General features: G+C 33.8%; 1 protein-coding gene across 17 annotated transcripts in view; it reads left to right on the top strand.

The window, feature by feature from the left end:
- The window catches only part of SAMD4A (sterile alpha motif domain containing 4A), a 353,526-nt gene that overhangs the window by 56,856 nt on the left and 275,376 nt on the right, over window positions 1–21,294 (top strand). For 2 of the 17 annotated variants that reach the window (XM_074290783.1, XM_074290782.1), the window contains exon 2: window positions 17,532–17,616. The exons of the other annotated variants lie outside the window; for them this stretch is intronic. The gene's annotated coding sequence lies outside the window, so the exon portion shown is untranslated. The remainder of the gene's footprint in view (window positions 1–17,531; window positions 17,617–21,294) is intronic. 17 annotated transcript variants of the gene reach the window in all.

The following is a 21,294-nucleotide window of genomic DNA, read 5'->3' as shown; positions in this document are numbered from 1 at the left end:
AACTATACTTTTTATTGCTTGTTCTGGGTATAAATAATTCTTGGTTATAGCATTGACTACATCCAAAGTCTTCTGACTCTCAATGGTATTTTTTAACACAAAGAACTTCTTTGAGAATAAATTTATTTTGCACTTGTTTAAAAATGTGCCCCTTGATCATTTTCTCCCTATTTTTATGTTGCAGTATATGGGGAAGATGATTTTTAAAGTCCTTTATAGCACTAAAAAACCTAAGCCTCTTTAAACTGGCAATGGAGCAAGTGTCTAGAAGCTTGATTTGTTAAAAAAAAAAAATCACATAGAGAGAAAAATTCAAATTTGATGGGATTTAATAAATTATTTAATAAAGTTATTAATACTATGAATTCTTCTGTCTATCTTTGCTCATTTGGAGAGTATCTTGTTCTATCTCCCCTTTTTAAAATTTGGCCTTTGCTTCCATTCATGTTATAGTTCTTTTTGTGTTGTCAGTCTGCTCTTCAATACCTCCCTGATCCCAAATTTTTTTAGTCTCCTTTTTTCACTAATGAAAATATTATATTTTATCCCAAACAAATAAAATTTAAAGGAGAAAAAAAATTTAGACAAAGTTTGTTTTAACATTTCACAAAGATGTTATGTCCTCTGTATGTCTACTTTAAAAAAAAACTAATTTGCTGCTGGTAATAACAACAAAAACAGTAATGATAAATAATATTTGTGCCCACTTTTATTTTCACTGTTGACTTGTTGTATGACTATATTTTATGAGCATTATAAGCTTCCTAAGGTTTGGGCATGGTTTTAACATCAATATCCTAACATCTATCTATATATAATGTCTTGAATACAATACATATACAGTAAGTATTAGATGATAATAATCTTCCTTTGGGGTGTCACTTTTCATATGCTATTATATTTGTTCCATGTTTCCTAATTTTAAGTGTCCTTATTAATTAAAAGAGGAAACGATAATTAGATTTGAGAGGATTACTGTTTTGCAATTGAAAGAGACTTTAAAGGTCACAAGGTCCAATCTTCTTATTTCACAGATGAGATGGAGGCACAAAGAAGTTAAGTGATTTGCCCATTGTAGTATAGCTATTAAATGTATTGGTTTAAAATTGGTTGATATATTTATATGTCTCATTTGGAAGTAATTTCCTTCTGAAATTGTAGTATTTCAAAGATCTAGACCTTTCACTGAATACTTCCTTCCCTCATTGTTTCTGTCACTTTTATCCTCTTCAGCCCACATATAATTTTTCAGTCTACTTTAGCAAACTTTGAATTATTCAGTTTTTGATGTTTTTGAATTTTCAGTTTTTATAATTTAGAAATTATATGAAACCTTGTTTTCTTCCCTTTTTTCTTTTAGTTGCTCATCTCCTAAGCATTTTACTCTTGGATTCACATATTGATAGATCTTGGAGGGACTTTTAAGACCATGAATCCAAATGCTTTGTTTTGCATAAAAAGAAACTGAGGCCAATGGATTTTTGCCCAGGATCTTACTAGCAAAACTAAAACTTAAACTTGGTCTTTGGTCCCTTGTACAGGACTATCATTTCTCATTAGCAAATTTCCCAGAAGTCTGAGGGAAGGAAAAGTAAGTAAAATCTTAGTCAACTTTGACATTTGTCAGCAGCACTGATCACATTTTTGTAATTTGAGGTTTGGGGATTATCTGTGCATATTATATCCACACACTCCCTTTACATTAGTTAGTAATACAGATAACTGAGACCTACTGTATACTGTTAGTATAATTTAGTTCTCCAGTTTTACTTAACCTTTGCATTTATATTTCACATCGTCTATAATTTAGATATATGCAATGCAGAATTTACAGTGTTTTGTTTCAGGCAAAGAGAAATGTTTTGAAAGGAAACAGCTGTCTTTTGCACTTTTGCTGAATGAATTATGAACTTAAGTGATTATCCTGTTAGAAAATAACATGTGAGTTTTTAGAAACATCATGGCATAAAGCACAGATTGATAGGAAATCTTAAATGAGACAGCTAGCTAGTGTATAGATTGTAGAACTTAAAGTCAGGAAGATCTGAGTTTGAATCTTGCCTCAGATGTGTATGAATTGTGTGACAATAGCCAAGTCACTTGACTATTCTGTATCTCAGTTTTCCCATCTATAAAGTTTCCAAATCATAGGATTGTTATGCGGATCAGACGAGGAAATTTGTGTAAAGCATTTTGTAATCCTTAAAGTGCTAAATGTTATATGTTATTATAAGAGTACAGCACAAAATAATTATATGTTTATTAATTTTATTGAAATGATCCAAAATTATAAAAGTGAGATTTATTGAGTTCAGTTTACCAAAGTATAGGATCATAGATCCAGAACTGAAAAAGATCTCAGGGACCATCTAATCAAAATTTCTCTTTTTATAAATGAGGAAACTAAGGCACAAGGAGATCAACAGAGACACAAGTAGTAATTTCAGTGTCCTTTGGGAATTCTAGAAGTTATGGCTACTTTTATGTAACCTTTACCACAACAAGATTTAGGAAACCAGAGCATAAAGCAGGTCCCTAATCAAAAAATAAATAAAAATTTACTAGACAAACAAGGGACATGATTTTGTTACTCAGGTGAGGAGATTATTCCTAACAGATGGACTGAACTGAGCTGAAGTTAGCTTTTTCCTGCTTTCAGTTTTACCCTTGGCTCAGCTGCTCTGTTTGCACCTGTCTAGTTATAACAGTTCTGTGAAACTCCACCAGTTACCCCAGACCATTTGTAGCATGCTGAAAATAGTCCCCTTCACTCATGAAAAAATTTGAATAGCTGACCTTTCTGAGAGCGAATAGGACTTAAATTTTATGAAAGTAATAAACAACATGCCAAGGAAAGAGAGTTCCTAAGTTTCAATAGAATACATAACAAAATAATCTATCATGTTTTTTTAAGCATTTCTAAGAATTTCTCAGTCTGTCTCTGTCTCTGTCTCTCTGTCTCTCTGCCTGTCTGTCTCTCTCTTTGTCTTTCTGTCTCTTTCTGTTTTTGTCTCTGTCTCAGTTTCTCTTTCTTTCTCTGTCTCTGATGGTCTATCCGTCTGTTTGTCTCTCCAACTCTATCCATTGTTGCATGGAAAATCATGCTGGATTAGGTTTATGCTTGAATAAACAAAAGTGTTAATTGGGCCTGAAATTGGCCTCAGTTCTAAGAAAGCATATTCCACTCAGAGTAACTGGTTCCTTCCACTCGGTAGTATCTGTTTATTTACAAGCTTTAAAGGGCCATCATGGCTTCAAATCTTCTTCTGATAATTGACTTTCATTTTGAGTCAGGAAGACTATAGTTGAATCATGCCTCAGACACTTATTAGCTGTATGATTATGGGCAGGCCAAGCCCCATCAGGTAACTAGCATTATTAAGCAACAGTCATGGGCCAGGCACTGTGAAGTACTAGAAAAACAAAAAGCCAGTCATTTGCCCTCACAGAGTTCACAGTTGAATGAAAGCTCTCTTAGTCTAAGTCACTTAACCTCTTTGTTTCAATTTTATCATGTGTAAAATGGAGGAAATAACAGCACATTTCATAAGGCTGTTGTGAGCATCAAATGAGATAATATATGATAGTATGTGTGTATATATATATATATATATATATATATATATATATATATATATATATATATATATATATATAAAGTGTTTGCAAAACTCAAAGTGCTATGCAAAAGTTAACTATTTTATAATTTTCTAACTGGGACATGATAAGACTAACACTTGCAGTGCTTGGTAGTCATAGAATATTAGCAGCATTGTCCCAAATGATAGAATATTTTTGGAGATATCATTTCTTAATATATATTATTTTAAATGTAAAATTGTATATGGAACTTTCACTTCAACTGACTATGGGGAAGTAGATGAAATGGCTATGGTATAATTTTCCAGGTAATTTTTTTTTATTCATTTATTTAGAATTCATATATCACCTAACTTGGTAATTGATATATTTAACAACTACATACTTGAGATTTCTTCCCCCATGATGTTAGTCTGCATAGTCAGATTAAACTAACGCTATTTTAGGTCATTCATTTCACTTTTGGCCAAAAGGAAGGTAGGGACTAACAATCCTCCCATTCAGTTTGCTATAGTAAAAATATTTGGTGCTGGTAAGGCCTATCGACCCTGTAAATGTATGACTGTGTCACTATTGCTACCATAGTTGTTATCATAGTTAACATTATTGCTTCTCTGTATTTTGGCCCTTTAGGTAGAAAAATTATGTTGGGAGTCTTCATTCAGCTGAGAATCAGGAGTCTGCTTTCAAGTTAGCAGAATCAGGTAGCTTACTATCCAAACAGAAGTGATCCAGGCTAAAATTTGCTGGACAAAATTGAAAAAAGAAGCCTTATTTAAAAATGAGTAAGAACAGTATATATACAAGATCAAAAACAGTCTGAAGAACTATCCAACAAAAGGTAATTTTAGCTATACAAATTTTAGGGTTTAGAAGCATCAGCAATCCAATAAACTATAGCCTCGTCCCAGTTATCTAAATGATAAAATAGTAAGAGAGGGGTCACATAATTTGTATGGTCCCAAAAAATGGACAGAATCCAAAAGAGGTTGAGTGGAAAGTGAAACTCTGCACAATAATCTTCCTTCTTTACCCAAACAGTTCTAGTACCTGAAAAGGATTAAAATTAGATTAGGAAAAAATAGGGTGTGAGCAACAACTGCTTAACTTTCTGACAACTTATTATAGGGTGTCAGTTCCCATAGTTCCTTATTCCCCATGTAATACACATACATACACACACACACACACACACACACACACACACACACACACACACACACCCCTTTCCCCTGCTAAGAAATTATATAGATTCCTGGATTTTTTTTTTTTTTTACTAAGAATTCCACATACCCCAATAATTTCCAGCCATCATGGCTTTTACTAATATTTTGTTTTGATTTCTTATCTTTTTTTAAGATCTCATGTTAAAATAGGTCAGTTTTTGCAATCCCTCCAAACTATCCTTGTCATTTATTTCCAGACAGTATGTGATTTGTACCTCCCTTCCAGGAGAGAGATCATTATAGAACTACAAAGTTTCTTTTCCGCAAAGAGCTACTATTTCAGTTTAAGTAATATTAACTGTCCATGACTCTCCATGAACAGAAGAAATTTCCATCTTCACTTAATCAAACTGTTTGGCCAGTGCCACAGAATTAGTGCAGTTGTGGGCTTAAACTTGTGGGTTGAATAAAAAAGAATATTTCTATGAGCCAACTAGTTTCATCTGAGCACTTAAATGACATTCCCTATAAATGTTTTACTTGGCATTTGGCCCCCACCCCAATTTGTTTCTTGACTTAGCTCAGCTAATGCTATACAAAAAGTTGTGTCCATCAGTGTTCTCCTTCTATACAGTTCACTGGAATTCTGGAATAGTTAGTACATTTGGGAATTGGGGGGGGGGGGGGCATTTATTTTAATGAGAATTCCTATTGAACACTTTTTTTTTTTTTTTTTTTAACATTGTAGCAGTATTTCGGGGCAGCTAGGTGGTACAGTAGATAGAGCGCCAGCTCTGAAGTCAGGAGGACCTGAGTTCAAATGTGATCTCGGACACTCAACACTTCCTAACTATGTGACCCTGCGCAAGTCATTTAACCCCAATTGTCTCAGCAAAAACAAAACAAAACTTGTAGCAATATTTCACTTAGAATGAAACTTTTTGAAAGATTAGTTACAAAATATCAAGATACCTTTTTGAATCCTTTTATGCTAAAATCTAGCTATCAAGTATCCTAAACATATATGCAAACATATCTATCTATCTAAATATTAATCTCTATAAAATGCCATCACATTAACTGTGCTTAGAACAAAGATTTCTATGAGATTTTACTCAGGCATATTCATTAAATATTAATTTAAAGTTGTTGGGTTTTTTTTTTAATTTCAGTATAGGTTTCTTTTTGTTGTATTAGAATCTCCCTCGTTTAACTTCTAGTCTTATGAACAGTTATTTACAATAATTTCATGCTGAATTGGAAAAATTAATTTTTACCATTTGGATTCATTGCCTACCTACTGGTCATAATGAGAATGCATAAGTATTTGGAAATTTTAGTCTTGCTTTTAGTCTTTACTAGCAAGCCCTAGCAAAAGGATTTTTTTTTTTTGTGAAAGAAATAGTTATTTTCTCCCTTCCCTATTTTTGAAAGTTACAGATGACTTTGACCTATTGTGACCTGTGAAGCAAAAGACAGAGAAAAATTACTAGATATTTTCACCTGCCATTCTGGAAACAGGATGTCTTTAATCTCAAATCTTCCAAGCTCGGCAAGGATAAGAGTTAGGCTGCCTTTGTCATAACATCCAAGGGTTTTTTTGTTCCTCATGAAGGAACCAAGAGGAATGTAAATGAGTTCCTCTGCTTCTTGTTGGTTTGCTTTAGTCCTCCTTAGTCAGAATTTCATGAAAGAAATGGCTACATGTTTCCAACTTCTGAGGTACTGTCCTTTTTCTTTCTCCTTTCAACAAGGGCTTAAGAGAGGGAGGATGATGACATGAGCAAGTTACATTCAGTAATGTCTCTAGAAGAATCACATAAGACAGTGAGACTGAAAGTTGCCAATTAAGCAGTGTGATGGACGTTTCAATTAAATGAATAAATGAGGAAACTGAGACAAAAAAGATGTACCTGTCTTGCCTGGTAGAATCACCCAGGAAATTTATAACTAGAAACTGAATCAGAATTTTAATCATCAGAGTTTATAGATAGTTGCCTATTCTCTGAGACTTATTATTTTGATTTATAGCCTGAGGGAAAGTCTCTATCTTCTCTATGTTACAGTTTTGAAGGTCAATTCTATATTGGCAAAAATGTTTTCAAAATATCACTGTCTTGAGGAGGCTTGGCTCATTGATGATATTATAACAAAAAATTCTACTATTTTACATTAAAACTAAATCCTCTTTTTAACATTATATCTTTGAAGTTTTGTTTTGATCAGGAAGTCTGAACATTACTATTTTTAGCACAATATTTTTGTTTGATATTGAATAACCTTGAAATTTATTTACAAAGTATCTTCACATTATTGTCAAATGGGTCCTGTTACTTCCAGAAATTCAAGGAAATAAATAACTTCTGTTGGACTTGCACTGATAAAAATGATTTATAGACATTGTCTTTGGTATCCTAAGTGTGAAACAAACTTGATGTTTCCTTTTCTTTCTTTTTTCCCTTTTCTTTCTTTCCTAGTTTTTGTCATAATCAATTTGAATTTTTATACCATAGATTTTCAATGTGATTCACTTTGGTATTACTATATTTTTTCATGATTACAAAAAACTTCCTTGAGTAATCTGTTAAATCTTTTTGTTTAATTAATCTTTAGAACTAATTGTCAAATGATATGGAAGGAGAAAAAATTGATTATCAAAGTGAATACATCTTATCTGGTAAGCTTTTTGTTTTCACACATGTTAAAATTATTTAATCAGAAGAAAAAACATTCCTAGTAGAATCATTTTCCAGGACAAGCACTTTTAAATAATAACAACTCACATCTTTATTGTGCTTTAAGATCTACAAAGTGCTATTTAAATATGAAATGAAAATAACAAAGCTATTGGAGCTGGGTGTCAGTTCAAATCTTAGCTTTGTCACTTAGACAAATCAATTTATCTCTCTATTTTATATCTATAAAATAGTTAATAATGTTCACTTCAGCTCCACAGAGATTCCTTGTTACAGATGCAGTCAAGTTCAAACTTTTTAGTGTAGCTTTCAACATATTTTGCCTCCTAAACACCACTCTTTCTTTCTAGTCTTGACTCATATATACTACTCTCATTCATATACCTTATCTCAAAATCATGAAATGTTGTTCTTGAAAGGGATGTTACAGATCATCTGGTCCAATTCTCTTATTTTTACAACTGAAATGAAAGGCCCAGAAAGACAAAATAATTTGCTTTGGATCATACAATCAGAAAGTTGCCAAATCAGTACATGAGTCCTAGTTTGCTGAGCCCAGGTCCTCTACAATCCTCTGCCAAAACTCAATCCAAGCTAGATTCTCACATCCTTGAACACTTACTACAATAACCCATGGAAGTACATTTATTATTCTGCTCTTTGGTCTGGAATGCCTTTTCTCCTATGCTTATGCTTATTTTCCAACTTAAATAATATCTTGTGATATGAAGCAGTCTTTTTATCCAGTGTCTAATGGCCTTTTTTTTCTTTGGATTTCACAGAGCACTTTGCTTCCATTTCCCTTAAGTATTCATTGTGCTATCTTATTTTATAGTAATTTGCAAATGTCATAGTCCCTTACTAGACTATCAGTTCTGGAGGCAGTAACCTAATCTTATAATATCTTATAATAACTAGATATTGACCTCTAGAATATAGCACAATGCTCTATATACATTATGTGTATTTAATAAAGATTTGTTTAATTAAATGCCTCATATTGGCAGCTGTAAGGATCAAATGGACTAATGTTTATAAATAACATGGCTTTGCATTATTTTTAATGCTATTTAATGATAGTTTAATTGTATAATTTGTTGCTATCCTTTCTGGTTTTCATTTGAATTCTGGTGGTGAAATTAGCTTTACTTTTTCATTCTGTTGGTTCCCCATGGGAATCTTGTTAAAACCCTGGTGTTAAAAAGGGTTGGCCTTAGACATAGGAAAATTATAGACATATTAGAGGATCTTTTTTACTTCAAGGGCTTTCTTTCAACTAGGGAGACTTTCACAAAATGTTTCTTGGTTCTTGTATCTAAAGGATATCCTGAGATATTTGTAACTGTTTCATTTTATTCTCCACAAAGATCCCTCATTGATTCTGTAAACAAATGCATTAAACTTGGTTTTGGCTTTATTTGTCATGATAAAAAATACAGAAAGCACCTGTGTCTGAGATCCATTGATAGCCAAAGACACTCTACCAAACATCCAATGGGCCCTCACCTCCTTCAGGGACTTATAAAATCTCTTTTGAATTATAAAACTTCTCTCCCAAGTGAGATAACTTGCAGGTGTCCAGATTGCTAAGCAACATCCTCAACATATGTTACCCTAAAATTAAGGGTTTCTCCTCTATTATAGGGAAATTAGAGTAACTAGAAAGTTGACTCTCTTCACCCTTTGCACTAGTGCCACTTCTCTAAATTTGAAGGATTGTTTTTTATCCTGAGTAGAAGATTTGAAAAAGTTATTCTAGGCCTCAATTTCTATATTAAAAGAGCAAATTCATCTCCACATGGATGATTTCAATTTAAGGGCCATGAATAAGTGTCATTAGAAATGTGCATGAGAACTATCTAATTACAAGATACTTAGACTGAAGTTAGATTTTTTTATGTGAAAAACACAGACAAAGTCAGTTTGCCTGAATCATAGAGCCTATGAAGGGGGATTAATGTTCAAAGAGCCTGAAAAGATAGGTAAAGGACAGGTTTTATAGAGTTTTAAAGGCTAAACAAAGTAATTTTACTTTTTATCACTAAGAAGTCAATTTAACTAGTTGAGTAGGAAGAGTCACTTTTTCAGATATGCTTAAGGAAAATTAAAGGTGACTCAATTTGGAATCCAAGTGACTGAAAAGGTTTGTGTTCTCAAATGAAACTTAGAAGTTTGAAAGAGATGTGGGTTTGGGAGAGGGATTTTGTTTTACACATGATGAGTTTGAGATGCTCTTGGGGCATCCAGTTGGAAATGTCCAATAGGTAATTGTTAATGAGGGCTTCTAAGTGACACAGTGGATAGAACCTAAAGAAGAATAGACTTATCTTCATGAATTCAAATATAGCCTTATTAGGTTTGTGACCCTGGACAATTCACTTAATCCTGTTTGTCTTAATTCCTCATTTGTAAAATGAACTGGAAGGTTGATTTCAGAAAAATAAGGAAAGACTTGTATTAAATAATGAAAAGTTGAAATGAGCAGAATCAAAAGAACATTGTGTACAATAAGAGCAATATATTGCTTGAAGAGTAACTTTGAACAACCATGTTCTTCTGAATATTACAAATATTCAAATCAATTACAAAGGACCTATGAAGGAAGATGCCATCCACCTTCAGAGAAAAAACTAATAAATAGGAATATACACAGCATGGTTTGGAAATTTGTTTGTGCGTGTGTGTGTCTGTGTGTTAAATGGTGGCTTTATCTAGTGATGAAGTGGGGAGGGAGGGAAGTAGATCATTTGAAATTTAAAATTGTAAACAAAAAAAAAATATTTTTAAAAAAATGAATTGAAAAGTAAATGGCAAACCACTTCAATATCTTTACCAAGAAAGCCCAAATGGGGACATGAAGAGTCAGGCACAACTGAACAATAATATCAAATGTGGGGCTAGAGTTTAGACAAGAGAGTAGAGGTGTATCAAGAGATGTAGCAGATGACTGAATACAGGTGATAGTTACTCTTCATTATCTAGAGCACTGAGCTAGCTAAATTTAATAAGTAACAAGCTACTCAAGAACAGAATTTGTTTCTTAGCAAGAACTTAATAAATACTTGTCTTCCCAACATTCTTTTTAGGGACAGCAGTTGTTCTGAAGGGAATAAAATCTAGAGGGTTTTAGTGGGCTACAAACAAAATACGAATCAGCAGTGTGGTATGGCAGCTGAAAAAGCTGATGTGATCTTGGGTTAAATGAAGAGACGTACAGTTTCCAGGAATAGAGAAATAACAGTTTCACTGTACTCTTGACTTTGTCAGGCCTTATATAAACCATTTTGTTCAGTTCTGGGAACCACAATTTGAGAAGGACATTGATAAGCAGGAACATATCCAGAAGATGGTAACCAGAATGGTGAAAAATCTATAAAATATGAGCCTTAGTTTGTACTGTCTATCTTCTGTTATGGGCCAGAACTGAAACAAGGTGCTAAGTCAGTGGAATTGATAGAGACAATGGTTATTTAGCATGGTGCTTAACAGTTCTCTAGTTCAGTACATGTACTTACTATAGTTCTAAAATATTCACAACTTTGATAAGAGAGATAAGCTAGGAGCCTCAGCCAGGATTCAGTTGGGGAATCAAACCACAAAATAAATCAGAAAGAAGTCAAAGAGGTAAATAGAATACTAGAAAAGTTTGATATGATAGATCTTTGGCGAAAGCTAAATGGAGACACAAAGGAGTATACTTTCTTCTCAGCAGTTCATGGAACCTATACAAAAATTGATCATATACTAGGGCATAAAAACCTCAAAATCAAATGCAGTAAGGCAGAAATAGTAAATGCATCCTTTTCAGACCACAATGCAATCAAAATTACATTTAATAAAAAGCCAGGGGAAAATAGACCAAAAAATAATTGGAAACTAAATAATCTTATACTAAAGAATGATTGGGTAAAACAGCAAATCATAGACATAATTAATAACTTCACCCAGGAAAATGACAATCATACCAAAATGTGTGGGATACAGCCAAAGCAGTAATAAGGGGAAGTTTTATATCTCTACAGGCCTACTTGCATAAAATAGAGAGAGGGCCAACGAATCGGGCTTACAACTAAAATTACTAGAAAAGGAACAAATTAAGAACCCCCAGACAAACACAAAACTTGAAATTCAAAAAATAAAAGGTGAGATTAATAAAATTGAAAGTAAAAAAACATTGAATTAATTAATAAAACTAAGAGTTGGTTCTATGAAAAAACCAACAAAATAGACAAACCCTTAGTAAACCTGATTAAAAAAAGGAAAGAGAAAAAGCAAATTTTTAGTCTTGAAAATGAAAAGGGAGAATTCACCACGAATGAAGAGGAAATTAGAACAATAGTTAGGAATTACTTTGCTCAACTTTATGCCAATAAATTCAATAACTTAAATGAAATGGAAGAATACCTTCAAAAATATAGCTTGCCCAGATTAACAGAGGAAGAAGTAGTCTAAATAGTTCCATCTCAAAAAAAGAAATAGAAAAAGCTATTAAGCAACTTCCTAAGAAAAAATCCCCAGGACAGATGGATTTATATGTGAATTCTACCAAACATTTAAAGAACAACTAACTCCAATGCTATGTAAACTATTTGAAAAAATAGGGATTGAAGGAGTCCTACCAAATTCCTTTTATGACACAGACATGGTACTGACACCTAAACCAGGTAGATCGAAAACTGAGGAAAAAAACTATAGACCAATTTCCTTAATGATTATTGATGCTAAAATCTTAAATAAGATATTAGCAAAAAGACTTCAGAAAATCATCCCCAGGATAATACACTATGACCAAGTGGGATTTATACCAGGAATGCAGGGCTGGTTTAATATTAGGAAAACTATTAGTATAATTGGCCATATTAATAATCAAATTAATAAAAACCATATGATCATCTCAATAGATGCAGAAAAACCATCTGATAAAATCCAACATCCATTCCTACTAAAAACACTTGAGAGTATAGGAATAAATGGACTATTCCTTAAAATAATAATGAGCATATATTTAAAACCTTCAGTAAACATATGTAATGACGATAAACTAGAACCTTTCCCTGTCAGATCAGGAGTGAAACAAGGTTGCCCACTATCACCATTACTATTCAATATAGTACTAGAAACTCTAGCCTTAGCAATAAGAGCCGAGAAAGAGCTTCAAGGAATTAGAGTAGGAAATGAGGAAATCAAACTATCACTCTTTGCAGATGACATGATGGTATACTTAGAAAACCCCAAAGACTCTGCTAAAAAGCTATTAGAAATAATTCAGAATTTTAGCAAAGTTGCAGGATACAAAATAAATCCACATAAATCCTCAGCATTTTTATACATTACCAATACAATCCAACAGCAAGAGATACAAAGAGGATTCAGTTGGGGAGATTCAAAAGCCAGAGAAGGCAGGTGGGAGCTTAAGCTCTCAGAACCAAGGAGAGAGATATGCCTCTAAGAAAGCTAACAGGGTTGCAGGAAAGGAGACAAGACTTGGAAAGAGACAATAAAGGATTTAGACCTTAATCCCTGGTTGCACTTGTGGTGATTACTAAACTGAAATGAAGGCTGCTCCCAGAGAATCCCAAGAAAACCCCAACAAGGGTTTCACAACAAGAGAATATTATATCTCCCATGTCTGAAAGGCATTTTTCTTCTCCTTCAAGGTCATCAAACCTTTTTGGGTTTCCACAAATTTTTGTTTCCCCTCCCAAATAATGTTAATAACTTTGTATTTATTCACTTTATACTTGTTCTATGTATACTGATTTATATATTTGTCTTCTCCATTATAATATAAGCTCTTTGAGAAATAGGGCTTGTTTGTATTTATATCCCAGGCACCTAGCACAATGCCTGGCATGTAATTAGAGATTTTCCTGTCAAGGACAGTATCATCCTTCTCAAGATGCTTAAGCACCAAATAATAAATAAAGAGTGCCGATGTCTTTTTTGGTTAGTAGAAAACAATCATCGGGTAATGAACATAGGTAAAATGGCTGAGTGTAAACATTGAACTGTAAATTCAAAGACAGAGACTACATCTCTTTTTACTAATAAATTGAAGCCAAATATTTAGGCGCTTAGCTTTAACTAAGAGTTAGTCAGTCACCCAATTTTATAATCTTATTGTCATCCCTCATATGTACACATTCCATTATCCCATCTCTTGGAAATCTTATTATTTTTCATTTCTATCTTCATACTATCTCCTATATAGGTTCCCTTCTTTCCTTGTATACAACTACAACCCTGGTACAGACCATCATTACCTGACACCTGGATTATTAAAATATCCTGCTGATAGGCATCTCTGCTTCAAATCTCTCCCCTCTTTAATCTATTCTCAAATTCAGCTGCAAAAGTAATTTTCCTACAGCATACCAAGAAACACTAGTAGCTCCTTAATATCTTCAGGACCAAATATAATATGTTGTGTTTGTTACTTAACTTCTGTCACAACTTGAGCCCTTTCTACCTTCTTGTGACTCAGGATTTAATCCTGTTTCTCTTAGTTCCTCCTTTATAAAAATGAACTGGAATAATAATTCAGAAAAACAAAGAAAGACTTGTATGAAATATAAAAAGTGAAATGAGCAGAATTAAGCAGTGCTTAAAGAATAACTCTAAACAACTAAGTTCTTTGAGTATTACAAATATTTAAATCAATTACAAAGGACTTATGAAGGAAGATGCCATCTATCTTCAGAGAAAAAACTGATAAATAAGAGTATGCATAGCATGGTTTTGGGATTTGTTTTTGTGTGCGTATGTGTGTGTGTGAGTATGTGTCTTTGACCCTGTACATGCTCTCTCTTAACTCAATACCTTTTCATAAGTTATTCCTTATGTCTAAGTATTCTATATCCTCAATGATGTCTCTTGGCACCTCTATCTTCCTTCAATACTCAATCCCACTTTCTATAAGAAGCCTTTGCTTGGTTCCCCTTTACCAGTACAATCCCTCTGACATACCATTAAGTTATACTGCATATAGAGATAGCTATGTGCTACAGTGCATAGAACACTGCACTTGGAATAAGGAAGATTTAGATTTAAAACCTGCCTCAGATAATTACTGAATTTATAGTCACATAACTTCTCTAAACTGTATTTTCTCTTTGTCTAGAATGGTTATAATAATAGCACCCTACCTCCTAGAGTTTTTGTGAGAATCAAATGAGATAATATATGCATTTACAAGTATTTTTTAAAACTATATGTCCTAGCTATTGTTAATATTATTATAATATGCCAAATCTTTTGTTCTTTTCTTGGCCATCATCCTCTTTTCACTCACTTATAGATGGAATTTCACCTTTTTAAGTTAGTCTTATTATTTTGTACGTTCACATAAATACTGGATAATTCACATGAAAAATGTTGGTACTCATTGTTGATTTATTTTTTAGTTCTTGCTGCTTCCTACCTGCCTTTTCTTTGCAGATAGGTGCCATTTTGTTATATGGAATAATTTGTCCCTAAGATAAGAATTCTTGTAGTCTTCACTGCCTAAAAATTTATTCATAGGCAAATCCCATTTATTACCTTTTTGCTTTTTTATTCTTCTCATTTAATGCTCCCTCCATTTCTCTCTCTTCATATATAAATATATGTATGTGTGCATATATGTGTGTGTGTATTTGTATACATGTGTATATCCTTGGACCAGATCTCCCAGATACAGAAAGATCTAAATTTCTGAATGACACTGAGTTCCTGAACCAAATGGAGCCTTTCCTCTACCAAATACAGGCATTCTTAAACTCTTGAAAGTTTAGGACTGATCCAGGAACTTACTCTATCTCTCCTGCTGGCTTGTATTCCTGCAGTTTCCAACATAGCATAGATGTACATGTATATATATATATATATATATATATATATATATATATATATATATATATATATATATATATATATATATATATATATGTGTGTGTGTGTGTGTGTGTGTGTGTGTGTGTGCATATACATACATACATACATATTTGGATTAAAACTTGGATGACATGTTGATTCAGAGAGAGTTCACATACTTGAGCTATACCCTTGAACTCAGTCTTTGAAAGAGAACCAAAGTGTGTTAGAATCCTTACTAGGTACTAAGTCGATACTTAACAATTCTCTAGCTCAGAGTTCACACCGTTAGTTCAAATCTTTAAAGGAATTTACACCTTTAAAAGGAACTACCTCATTGGTTGTAAAGGAGTTCCCACAAGCCCCTGGGAGTACCCACAAGCCCATTCTGTGGGAGGATAAAAGGAACCAGGATTCAAGAAGGAGGGGATTTCGAGATTCTACTGTGGTGCTGACTGGGGACACTTGGACAAGAGCAGATTCACAAGAACTAAAGGAAAAGCCTGCTCATGGAGATTCACGAGTAAGATTAAATTCTGGGAAACCCACAATCCCACACTCTTGGAGGCAGTCTGATTCACTCCCACGTCTACCTTTGCTCTGGCTGGAGGCTCCAGAAGCCCCCCAAGAAACCTGCTCCCAGAGAAAAGGATTTACAGAAAAGAAACCTCCTCCTAGAGAAGGATTATAATTGAGAGACAACAGAACATTACATTTTGGCCCCCAATGTGGGGGCAAGGACTTTTGCTTATCCTGACTCTGGCTGATTCTGAGCCCTTCAGGAACTAGCCTGGACTTAACAAAAATGAGAAACCAACTGCATAAATATGGATTCTGGTAATATGAAGACAGTTTATATAGCCAGATTAATCTGCAACCCCTCCAGAGAATTATTGCATCAAGGAATTATGTGCTCCAGGGAATCTTGTTGTGGTGGTGACCAAGAATGGAGGTAGCACTGGAGTAGTAAAGAGTAACTGTGCCATATTGGAAGCTGCAGGAAAACAAGCCAGAAATAAAAATAGATCAAATTTCTGGTGCATATGTATACACACTTAGACACATACATATGCACACATATAACAGATACATTTTATATGTATGCATATATGCTCATACACACATATATTACAGATATACACACCTGGCATTATATGTATACATGATATGTGCATGTGACATACCACACCCATTATATATACACACATATATGTATTTGTATATATGCATATATGTAGGTATACACATGCAAACAAATATAGAATTACATTTGGGAAAATTGTACTGCTTTTAACAATTCCAGACTTCTCTCTGGCACAAAGATCCTACTTTTTAAACAAAGATATTCTCCTTGTGATGTATCAGTGCCAATCTTGAAACATAATCTTTTTTTTTTGAATCAAAGATGTATGTGACCCAACAGGGAAATGGAGAAATATGTGATAAGTACAAGTAGACTTTACATATTGTATACATGGCATATTATTACATGGCAACATTGCTATGTAATATAGTTAAAATCAGAAGTATTATTATTTTAATACTTTATCAAAGTAAGTATTTATACACTGAGGTCTGTCATGTCTTAACCTTCAAATGACTCAATATCTAGTGACAAAGCTAATTGATGATGTGATAGTGTTGACAATGTTATGTCCTATATATGAAATAATGAAAAAAATCAGTTTTCTTATAGCTCACTAGGTCTTTTATGGATTTTTAATCAACTGTACTTTTCTAAGAAAAATAATCCTTCAGGAAGCAATAAATTGGGAAAACATTTTACATTTACATTTACATTTGTCAGGTTCTGACAAAGGCTTCATTTCTAAAAAATATAGAGAATTGACTCAAATTTATAAGAATTAAAGCCATTCTTCAATTGATAAATGATCAAAAAGATATGAATAATTTTCAAATAAAAAAATTAAAACCGTTTCTATCATATGAAAAAGGTGCTCTAAATCACTGAGATACCACTACATACCTGTCAGATTGACTAACATGACAGGAAAAGATAATGATGAATGTGGGAGGGTATGTGGGAAAACTGGGACACTAATACATTGTTGGTGGAATTATGAATGGATCCAGCCATTATAGAGAGCAATTTGGAACTATACTCAAAAAGTTATCAAACTATGCATACCCTTTGATCCAGCAATATTTCCACAGATCACATAGTTAAGAATTTGAACTCAGATCCCTCTGATTCCAGGGTTATTGCTCCATCCACTGAGCCATCTAGCTGCCCTGCCTTACTCTTTTGGAAAAATTGATTCCTGAATGATCTGATTCATATGGTGAGTGATACCAAATTTTTGTAATTTATAGTGGCTCTCCCATTGTAAATTGGTGACTTTGAATAGAAGTACAGAGACTTTAAGGTCATAACACAGATGACTATATATACATGTAGTCACAGATTCTCATTACAAGTCAAGGTTATCTATTCCAAAGTTGGTCAAGATAAAAATCAAAAGATATTAAGATCTTAAAAACTTTAAAATGTAAATATGTCTTTGGTTTGGGTTTTTTGGTTTGGGTTTTTTGTTTGTTTTTACCTTTAAGTTGATTTTTGTTTCTCTAGTTTTAGCTTCAACTCCAAGCAGTATTTATTCCATTATTGTGTATAAAGTACTGTACTGACTTTTGATCAGCTTTTTTTCAAATTGGAATGATCTGGTTGGTTTGACTTTGAGGGATGTGAAGAGTGAAGTAGACTGGTACTGGATTGTATAGGACCTCAAATACCAAACAAAAGACTTCCAACCTTATTTACTAGACAACAAATAGCCATTTGAGTGGCTTTGTGCCAAGGAGTGATTTTTGAATTATGGAAAAAATTTTAGTTGTTTTTCAGTCAAGTCTGACTCTTCATGGACCCTTTTTGAAGTTTTCTTGGCAAAGAAACTTGGCCATTTCCTTCTCTAGCTCATTTTACTGATGAGAAAACTGAGACTTTTGTCTCAAGATTAAATGACTTGTCCAGGGTCACACAGATAAGTGTCTAAGGCCAGTTTTGATCTCAAGAAGAGGAATCCTCCTGACTCCAGGCCCTGGTACTCTATCCTCTATACCAACCAGATGCCTTAGTAGATTATTTTTATAAGTAGGAAGAAGTGAATTGTTGGTCAAGTGAAGAGTTTGCAAGGTGTGAAACAAACTACATAACCTAGAGAAAAACATACAGGAGGAAATAGCATTAAGTAGTGTGTACTCAGGCAGAATGGTCAGCTTTATACCACTAAGAGGCCTTGGCTTTGAGCCCAAGCATACCAGATTCATTGTCTGGGAGAGCTTGAACCCAAAGAAAGAAGTCAGGATTTTAACTTTTCTGACTCATGTTGCCCCAACCCCAGGAATTTCTGAGACAGTCAAGCAAAGTTCAGTAATGACTCATATCTAGGATATCCCTAAAAGGGATTAGCAAGGGCATTTTTAGAAAAGTAATCAATGTACAAAGTAGGTAAGGCATAAGACAATTACTTATTTTCTCCAGCATAAAATATTATTAAAACACAAATGACTCATAAGCCTTCATTGACAAATACTTAAAATATAAAATTCAGTAACCTATAACTCCTATTATACTCTTCTGGGAGCTTGATACTTAAAAAGATTAAAAATGAAAGACTAGGGGAAAAAAATGAAAGACTTTTTCAAACTACTGAATGGTAACTTCATCTTCACTTATTCGCACTTATTCCTTAAGGTCCTATTACTCTAAAAATTGGTTATGTCTTCCAAGAAGTTGTTTTGGAGGTTACCTCCTCATAGAAAATTATCCCTCAGACTCAGAGCTCCCAATTTCACAGTTGTCTGTAAACCTAGAAACATCCATTTCAGGACTGGTTTTTGGTCACCTATATTCAGGGAGAGACAAGAAGTATATGGGAGACCAAGAAACAAGTTGTTAAGCAAGCAAGTCACATTTCAGAAGAAAAAAAAAAGAAGAAAATGAGAATGAAAATTGACTCTTCCTTTAAAGCATACTCAATTGGGTATCTCTTACTGCTTGTACCCAATCATTTTCTCTTGCCCCCAGCTTCTGCTTCCTTTCCTTATCCCCTGCCTCTCATGGCCTTTCATTCATGAGTTGCAATTCTACATTTTTCCTTCTGAGTGACTGTACTTAGATATAATCTTTTAAAGTTAACCAACTTTGTCAGTATCTGAAGAAGGAATCTTTGCTGCCAGAACAGTATAAGGCCTGTGAAGTAGACCAGCCTTAGGTCTCTAGCAAGAAAAAGGGATGGGGTTTGGAGGAATTTTAAGTCTGGGAGAAAAACTTATGGAGAGACAAGGTTCAGTTATGGCTATACTGTTTAGTATTATACTGGTAGAATTGCATTTTAAAATTGCAGTGATAGGCAATCAGCAAGAAAGAGAGAAGGGCAGAGACTCAATGTACTGAAGTTGCAAAATTTTTTCAGAGTTCCATTAGCATTGTCCTAGAAGATCTTTTCCTACTAGACACAAGTTATCTAACATCAATCTCATAAAGAAGAACAGGCTTGGAGAGAAAGGTAGAAAGGGGAAAGGTGGAATTAGAAATTGAATAGATGCCCATCAGTTGGGAAATGGCTGAATAAGTTGTGGTATATAAATATAATGGAATATTATGATTCTACAAGAAATAATGAGCAGGCTAACTGCAGAAAAGCCAGAAGAAATTTACATGAATAATGCTGAGTGAAGTGAGGAATACATTGTATACAGTAACAACAAAATTATGTGATGATCAATGATGATAGTCTCAGCACTTCTTATCAATGTAGTGATCCAATAACTTGGGAAGTAAAATGTCATCTGCTATGGATACTGAATGCAGATTGAAGCCATACTATTTTCACCTTTTTTGGTTGTTTTGTTTTTTCTTTCTCATTCTCCCCCTTTTGTTCTGATTTTTTCACAATATGAAAAATATGGAATTTTTTTTTAATCTAGCCTCATATACTTCTCAGTTCTGTGACTCTGGGCAAGTCACTAAGCCCTCTCTCAGCCTTAGTTTACTCATCTATAAAATGGAGATAATAATAGCATCTACCTCCCAGGATCGCTGTGCTGATAAAATGAGATATTTATAAAAACATTTTACAAACCTTTAAGCATTATACAAGTGCTATTAATTCTGTTTTGTTTTATTGCTGAGGCAATTGGGTTAAGTGACTTGCCCAGGGTCACACAGCTAAGAAGTGTTAGTGTTTAAGACCAGATTTGAACTCAGGTCCTCCTGACTTCAGAGCTGGTTTTCCATCCACTGTACCACCTAGCTGCCTCATGTTATAATTATTCTTAGGTAGGGATGTGATATGGTCAGTTTTAGGAGAATCACTTGGCAGATAAATGGAGGATGCAAGAGGCTCAAGACTGAAAGACTAATTCAAAATCTTGCAATAGACAACATGAGAAATGATAACGGGCTGAACTAGATTGGTGGCTGTGTAGGTAGACATAATGGACTTGGATATGAGGGACATTGTAGAGGTTCAAAGGAAAAGATTTTACTTAATAACTGATTTGATCTGTAGGAGGTGAGGAGGGAACAAGAGGATCCAAATGTGACACTAAGGTTACAAAACTGAGTCATTAGAATATGAATATTTTCCTTGACAGAAATAAGAGAATTTTAGAAGGAGAAAGGTATATTTGAGGGAAACAAGTGGATCTGGTTAAGATAACTGCATGAATGCTAGAAGAGAAGCTCAGGTCTTACACATATTTCAGCAACAATCTAAAAACAGGACCAGACTCAATTATGATCAAGAAGAACAAAGCGAAATACAGTAAATGTATTCATCCAACATAAGACTACATCAATAATTAGCCAGAGGTACTACCAAAAAAGCTATTCGAACTTAGTTAAACAAAGCCAGAAGCCTAGAGCATTTGGTCCTTAGGAACAAAAAGGCCAGAATGCTCAGATGAGAAATGCTTGTAGGTAGTTGGAAACCCACATAGCTGTTCTGACTGCAGAT

This window comes from Sminthopsis crassicaudata, chromosome 2 (assembly GCF_048593235.1).
Source record: "Sminthopsis crassicaudata isolate SCR6 chromosome 2, ASM4859323v1, whole genome shotgun sequence".
In the NCBI taxonomy this organism is placed as follows: domain Eukaryota; kingdom Metazoa; phylum Chordata; class Mammalia; order Dasyuromorphia; family Dasyuridae; genus Sminthopsis; species Sminthopsis crassicaudata.
This window is presented reverse-complemented; position numbering and strand designations above follow the sequence as displayed.